The 7,816-nt window shown below is 45.0% G+C and overlaps 1 long non-coding RNA gene across 2 annotated transcripts in view; it reads right to left on the reverse strand.

Annotated features, from left to right (window-relative positions):
- Window positions 1-6,934, reverse strand: part of LOC135566605 (uncharacterized) — an 11,773-nt gene extending 4,839 nt beyond the window's left edge. Inside the window, exons 1-2 of one of the 2 annotated variants that reach the window (XR_010462137.1) lie at window positions 6,764-6,934; window positions 6,400-6,508 (exon numbers count right to left, since the gene is read on the reverse strand). This is a non-coding gene — a long non-coding RNA (uncharacterized LOC135566605). The remainder of the gene's footprint in view (window positions 1-6,399; window positions 6,509-6,763) is intronic. The other variant, XR_010462136.1, reaches the window with a different exon arrangement.
- Between the last annotated feature and the right edge of the window lie 882 nt (window positions 6,935-7,816).

The raw sequence follows: 7,816 nt of genomic DNA on the forward strand, positions 1-7,816 counted from the left end.
CCCTACAGTAGCCTCACCTGGTATTAAATACAGTGGGGCATAACATACCCTACAGTAGCCTCACCTGGTATATATATATACAGTGGGGCATAACATACCCTACAGTAGCCTCACCTGGTATTAAATACAGTGGGGCATAACATACCCTACAGTAGCCTCACCTGGTATTAAATACAGTGGGGCATAACATACCCTACAGTAGCCTCACCTGGTGTATATATATATATATACAGTGGGGCATAACATACCCTACAGTAGCCTCACCTGGTATTAAATACAGTGGGGTATAACATACCCTACAGTAGCCTCACCTGGTATATATATATATATACAGTGGGGTATAACATACCCTACAGTAGCCTCACCTGGTATTAAATACAGTGGGGTATAACATACCCTACAGTAGCCTCACCTGGTATTAAATGCAGTGGGGTATAACATACCCTACAGTAGCCTCACCTGGTATTAAATACAGTGGGGTATAACATACCCTACAGTAGCCTCACCTGGTATTAAATACAGTGGGGTATAACATACCCTACAGTAGCCTCACCTGGTATTAAATACAGTGGGGCATAACATACCCTACAGTAGCCTCACCTGGTATTAAATACAGTGGGGCATAACATACCCTACAGTAGCCTCACCTGGTATTAAATACAGTGGGGCATAACATACCCTACAGTAGCCTCACCTGGTATTAAATACAGTGGGGTATAACATACCCTACAGTAGCCTCACCTGGTATTAAATACAGTGGGGCATAACATACCCTACAGTAGCCTCACCTGGTATTAAATACAGTGGGGTATAACATACCCTACAGTAGCCTCACCTGGTATTAAATACAGTGGGGTATAACATACCCTACAGTAGCCTCACCTGGTATTAAATACAGTGGGGCATAACATACCCTACAGTAGCCTCACCTGGTATATATATATATACAGTGGGGCATAACATACCCTACAGTAGCCTCACCTGGTATTAAATACAGTGGGGCATAACATACCCTACAGTAGCCTCACCTGGTATTAAATACAGTGGGGCATAACATACCCTACAGTAGCCTCACCTGGTATATATATATATACAGTGGGGTATAACATACCCTACAGTAGCCTCACCTGGTATTAAATACAGTGGGGCATAACATACCCTACAGTAGCCTCACCTGGTATATATATATACAGTGGGGCATAACATACCCTACAGTAGCCTCACCTGGTATTAAATACAGTGGGGCACAACATACCCTACAGTAGCCTCACCTGGTATTAAATACAGTGGGGCATAACATACCCTACAGTAGCCTCACCTGGTATATATATATATACAGTGGGGCATAACATACCCTACAGTAGCCTCACCTGGTATTAAATACAGTGGGGCATAACATACCCTACAGTAGCCTCACCTGGTATTAAATACAGTGGGGCATAACATACCCTACAGTAGCCTCACCTGGTGTATATATATATATATACAGTGGGGCATAACATACCCTACAGTAGCCTCACCTGGTATTAAATACAGTGGGGTATAACATACCCTACAGTAGCCTCACCTGGTATATATATATCTACAGTGGGGTATAACATACCCTACAGTAGCCTCACCTGGTATTAAATACAGTGGGGTATAACATACCCTACAGTAGCCTCACCTGGTATTAAATGCAGTGGGGTATAACATACCCTACAGTAGCCTCACCTGGTATTAAATACAGTGGGGTATAACATACCCTACAGTAGCCTCACCTGGTATTAAATGCAGTGGGGTATAACATACCCTACAGTAGCCTCACCTGGTATTAAATACAGTGGGGTATAACATACCCTACAGTAGCCTCACCTGGTATTAAATACAGTGGGGCATAACATACCCTACAGTAGCCTCACCTGGTATTAAATACAGTGGGGCATAACATACCCTACAGTAGCCTCACCTGGTATTAAATACAGTGGGGCATAACATACCCTACAGTAGCCTCACCTGGTATTAAATACAGTGGGGTATAACATACCCTACAGTAGCCTCACCTGGTATTAAATACAGTGGGGCATAACATACCCTACAGTAGCCTCACCTGGTATTAAATACAGTGGGGTATAACATACCTACAGTAGCCTCACCTGGTATTAAATACAGTGGGGCATAACATACCCTACAGTAGCCTCACCTGGTATATATATATATACAGTGGGGCATAACATACCCTACAGTAGCCTCACCTGGTATTAAATACAGTGGGGCATAACATACCCTACAGTAGCCTCACCTGGTATTAAATACAGTGGGGCATAACATACCCTACAGTAGCCTCACCTGGTATTAAATACAGTGGGGCATAACATACCCTACAGTAGCCTCACCTGGTATATATATATATACAGTGGGGCATAACATACCCTACAGTAGCCTCACCTGGTATTAAATACAGTGGGGCATAACATACCCTACAGTAGCCTCACCTGGTATTAAATACAGTGGGGCATAACATACCCTACAGTAGCCTCACCTGGTATTAAATACAGTGGGGTATAACATACCCTACAGTAGCCTCACCTGGTATTAAATACAGTGGGGTATAACATACCCTACAGTAGCCTCACCTGGTATTAAATACAGTGGGGTATAACATACCCTACAGTAGCCTCACCTGGTATATATATATACAGTGGGGTATAACATACCCTACAGTAGCCTCACCTGGTATTAAATACAGTGGGGTATAACATACCCTACAGTAGCCTCACCTGGTATTAAATACAGTGGGGCATAACATACCCTACAGTAGCCTCACCTGGTATTAAATACAGTGGGGCATAACATACCATACAGTAGCCTCACCTGGTATTAAATACAGTGGGGTATAACATACCCTACAGTAGCCTCACCTGGTATTAAATACAGTGGGGCATAACATACCCTACAGTAGCCTCACCTGGTATTAAATACAGTGGGGAATAACATACCCTACAGTAGCCTCACCTGGTATTAAATACAGTGGGGTATAACATACCCTACAGTAGCCTCACCTGGTATTAAATACAGTGGGGCATAACATACCCTACAGTAGCCTCACCTGGTATTAAATACAGTGGGGCATAACATACCCTACAGTAGCCTCACCTGGTATTAAATACAGTGGGGTATAACATACCATACAGTAGCCTCACCTGGTATTAAATACAGTGGGGCATAACATACCCTACAGTAGCCTCACCTGGTATTAAATACAGTGGGGCATAACATACCCTACAGTAGCCTCACCTGGTATATATATATATACAGTGGGGTATAACATACCCTACAGTAGCCTCACCTGGTATTAAATACAGTGGGGCATAACATACCCTACAGTAGCCTCACCTGGTATATATATATATACAGTGGGGCATAACATACCCTACAGTAGCCTCACCTGGTATTAAATACAGTGGGGCATAACATACCCTACAGTAGCCTCACCTGGTATTAAATACAGTGGGGCATAACATACCCTACAGTAGCCTCACCTGGTATTAAATACAGTGGGGCATAACATACCATACAGTAGCCTCACCTGGTATTAAATACAGTGGGGTATAACATACCCTACAGTAGCCTCACCTGGTATTAAATACAGTGGGGCATAACATACCCTACAGTAGCCTCACCTGGTATTAAATACAGTGGGGCATAACATACCCTACAGTAGCCTCACCTGGTATATATATATATATACAGTGGGGTATAACATACCCTACAGTAGCCTCACCTGGTATTAAATACAGTGGGGCATAACATACCCTACAGTAGCCTCACCTGGTATTAAATACAGTGGGGCATAACATACCCTACAGTAGCCTCACCTGGTATTAAATACAGTGGGGTATAACATACCCTACAGTAGCCTCACCTGGTATTAAATACAGTGGGGTATAACATACCCTACAGTAGCCTCACCTGGTATTAAATACAGTGGGGTATAACATACCCTACAGTAGCCTCACCTGGTATATATATATATATACAGTGGGGCAAAAAAGTATTTAGTCAGCCACCAATTGTGCAAGTTCTCCCACTTAAAAAGATGAGAGAGGCCTGTAATTTTCATCATAGGTACACTTCAACTATGACAGACAAAATGAAGGAAAAAATCCAGAAAATCACATTGTAGGATTTTTAATGAATTTATTTGCAAATTATGGTGGAAATTAAAAATAATATATATATATATATATATATATAGTAAACAATGAATTAAAGTCAATAGCCTACAGTAGCCTCACCTGGTATATATATATATATATATATATATCCCACACAGACAGACAGGGGTCCAACACAGACCGGGGTCCAACACAGACAGACAGGGGTCCAACACAGACAGACAGGGGTCCAACACAGACAGACAGGGGTCCAACACAGACAGACAGGGGTCCAACACAGACAGGGGTCCAACACAGACCGGGGTCCAACACAGACAGGGGTCCAACACACAGACAGGGGCAACACACATACAGACAGGGGTGCAACACAGACAGACAGGGATCCAACACACAGACAGACAGGGGTCCAACACAGACAGGGGTGCAACACACAGACAGGGGTCCAACACAGACAGACAGGGGTTCAACACACAGACAGGGGTCCAACACACCGACAGGGGTCCCACACAGACAGACATGGGTCCCATACAGTCAGGGGTCCCACACAGACAGACAGGGGTCCAACACAGACAGACAGGGGTCCAACACAGACAGGGGTCCAACACAGACAGGGGTCCCACACAGACAGACAGGGGTCCAACACAGACAGGGGTCCCACACAGACAGACATGGGTCCCATACAGACAGGGGTCCCATACAGACAGGGGTCCAACACAGACAGGGGCCCAACACAGACAGGGGCCCAACACAGTGACAGACAGGGGTCCAACACAGACAGGGGTCCCATACAGACAGGGGTCCAACACAGTGACAGACTGGGGTCCAACACAGACAGGGGTCCAACACAGACATGGGTCCAACACAGTGACAGACTGGGGTCCAACACAGACAGGGGTCCAACACAGTGACAGACTGGGGTCCAACACAGACAGGGGTCCAATACAGACAGGGGTCCAACACAGACAGGGGCCCAACACAGACAGGGGTCCAACACAGACAGACAGGGATCCAACACAGACAGACAGGGGTCCAACACACAGACAGACAGGGGTCCAACACAGACAGGGGTCCCACACAGACAGACAGACAGACAGGGTTCCACACACAGACAGACAGGGGTCCAACACAGACAGGGGTCCAACACAGTGACAGACAGAGACAGACTCATAAGGAGCCTGTACTGCAGAACTGCCTGGGTTAGTGTATCAGTAAGAAATACAGAAATATCCCATCAGTCCATATGAACTTTACTCTCTGGCCATTTTTCTATTTAACTTCTGGATTAAACCGGCTCCCAATGACGCATGTTCTCTGACATACAAAAGACTAGGAGGAGGGAGGCTATCGGAGGGGGGGGGGAGAGGCCATACGCCAAGAAAGGCCTCTGGAAATGCAAAAGTACAAACTGGAGGGTAGTAGCTCTCCTAGTCTTCTCCTACATTCAGCTCCCGAAACCAGTGGGAAAGGGCAAAGATGGGGGGGGGGGGCAGGCGTCAAAGAAATAGGGCATTGATTGTTATATATTTTCCGCACAACGAACGGAACACCCCCCTTCAAAAACTCCCGTCTCCAAACACACCGCTATTGATGATTTAATGAAGGTACTATGATAAGTTATTTATTTTGATCAGAGAGAGTGTGCCATGCAGATTCAGAATGTCTCAACACTGTTATACATAATGAATATTTGGAACACGGGGAAGTCTGTGTCGGTTTCGGGCTGGTTAAACTCTCACCTGGCTCTCGGTTTATTCTAGAGAAATAATTTACTTTCGCGGTCATTCATTAAATCTTAGTCCAGGACAGATAGACAAAGTTTATACATTTCAGAATAAAAGATACTGGTTCAGTAATTTTGAGTGAAAAAAACAACAACAAAACTATAAATAAATATAAATAGAACAGTTAAAAGACTAAATTGCTCAGCTGCAGTAAAAGTCCTGTTACAACTGTTCACGCGCAACAAGCACAATTCTCCAAATCGATTATCTGTCAAGTGTTCGAATCATTCCCCGATCAATACATTTTCACGTTTAATAAAACTGTCAATAAAACAAACACAGAATCCAGACAATTTTCCGAAGTCAACTCCAGAGATGTAGCCTCGCATTGTTGTTTAACCCTAGACTTGATCAGAAAACGGTCCATATACAAAGTGAATAAGCCTGTAAAGGATCCATCGATATTCATTATCAATAGCTTAAAACAATCAATCAAATCCCTTTTCCTTTTCGACACCAACCTTTTAGTTGAGTAGCGGTCCTGTTATCGTGTTGCTTGTGGCATTTTTCCCCACAAGCAGAGCTGAGCGACTTGACTGATTCACGTTGAGGTGAGAAAAGAAGGAACCTCTGCAGAGCGCCGAGAGAACACAATACTTCTTATCAGTCCAACGTTATTTTAACATACCAGTAGATAATAAATGTTGTTATAACCGGGTCCCGGGAGCTTGTGGGGTGAACCGGGGGCCTTCTTCATCCTAATGTTTTACCTTCTCAAAGTATGAGATGCCCACGAGCAAGCAGGCTAATAAAGAATGAGCCATAATGAAATACATCCCTGTGTATTCGCATAGCAGTGTCTTAAAGAATGCCGAGGATACTTACATGTCAGGGCAGTCGTTTTGTCTTTCATAAAGACAGATTAGATGGCAAAAATAACGTCCACAAAATGTTTTAAAAAAAACAAGACTATTCGTGCTATTGAGCTCCGTCTCGTCGTCGCTGAGTGCATTCCAAGATCTTACAGGGAAAGATATCACCGAATATCTACACGACGGTCCCGCCCCCTTCACTTACTTTTATCAGATGTCGGAGACGGTCCCGCCCCTTCACTTACTTTTATCTGATGTCGGAGTCGGTCCCGCCCCCTTCACTTACTTTTATCTGATGTCGGAGACGGTCCCGCCCCCTTCACTTACTTTTATCTGATGTCGGAGACGGTCCCGCCCCTTCACTTACTTTTATCTGATGTCAGAGACGGTCCCGCCCCCTTCACTTACTTTTATCTGATGTCGGAGACGGTCCCGCCCCCTTCACTTACTTTTATCTGATGTCGGAGACGGTCCCGCCCCTTCACTTACTTTTTTATCTGATGTCAGAGACGGTCCCGCCCCCTTCACTTACTTTTATCTGATGTCGAGACGGTCCCCCCCTTCACTTACTTTTATCTGATGTCGGAGACGGTCCCGCCCCCTTCACTTACTTTTATCTGATGTCGGAGACGGTCTCGCCCCCTTCACTTACTTTTATCTGATGTCGGAGACGGTCCCGCCCCCTTCACTTACTTTTATCTGATGTCGGAGACGGTCCCGCCCCTTCACTTACTTTTATCTGATGTCAGAGACGGTCCCGCCCCCTTCACTTACTTTTATCAGATGTCGGAGACAGTCCCGCCCCTTCACTTACTTTTATCTGATGTCAGAGACGGTCCCGCCCCCTTCACTTACTTTTATCTGATGTCGGAGACGGTCCCGCCCCCTTCACTTACTTTTATCTGATGTCGGAGACGGTCCCGCCCCTTCACTTACTTTTATCTGATGTCAGAGACGGTCCCGCCCCCTTCACTTACCCTTATCAGATGTCGGAGACGGTCCCGCCCCTTCACTTACTTTTATCTGATGTCAGAGACGGTCCCGCCCCCTTCACTTACTTTTATCT

The sequence above is a fragment of the Oncorhynchus nerka genome, unplaced genomic scaffold, assembly GCF_034236695.1.
Source record: "Oncorhynchus nerka isolate Pitt River unplaced genomic scaffold, Oner_Uvic_2.0 unplaced_scaffold_4026, whole genome shotgun sequence".
In the NCBI taxonomy this organism is placed as follows: domain Eukaryota; kingdom Metazoa; phylum Chordata; class Actinopteri; order Salmoniformes; family Salmonidae; genus Oncorhynchus; species Oncorhynchus nerka.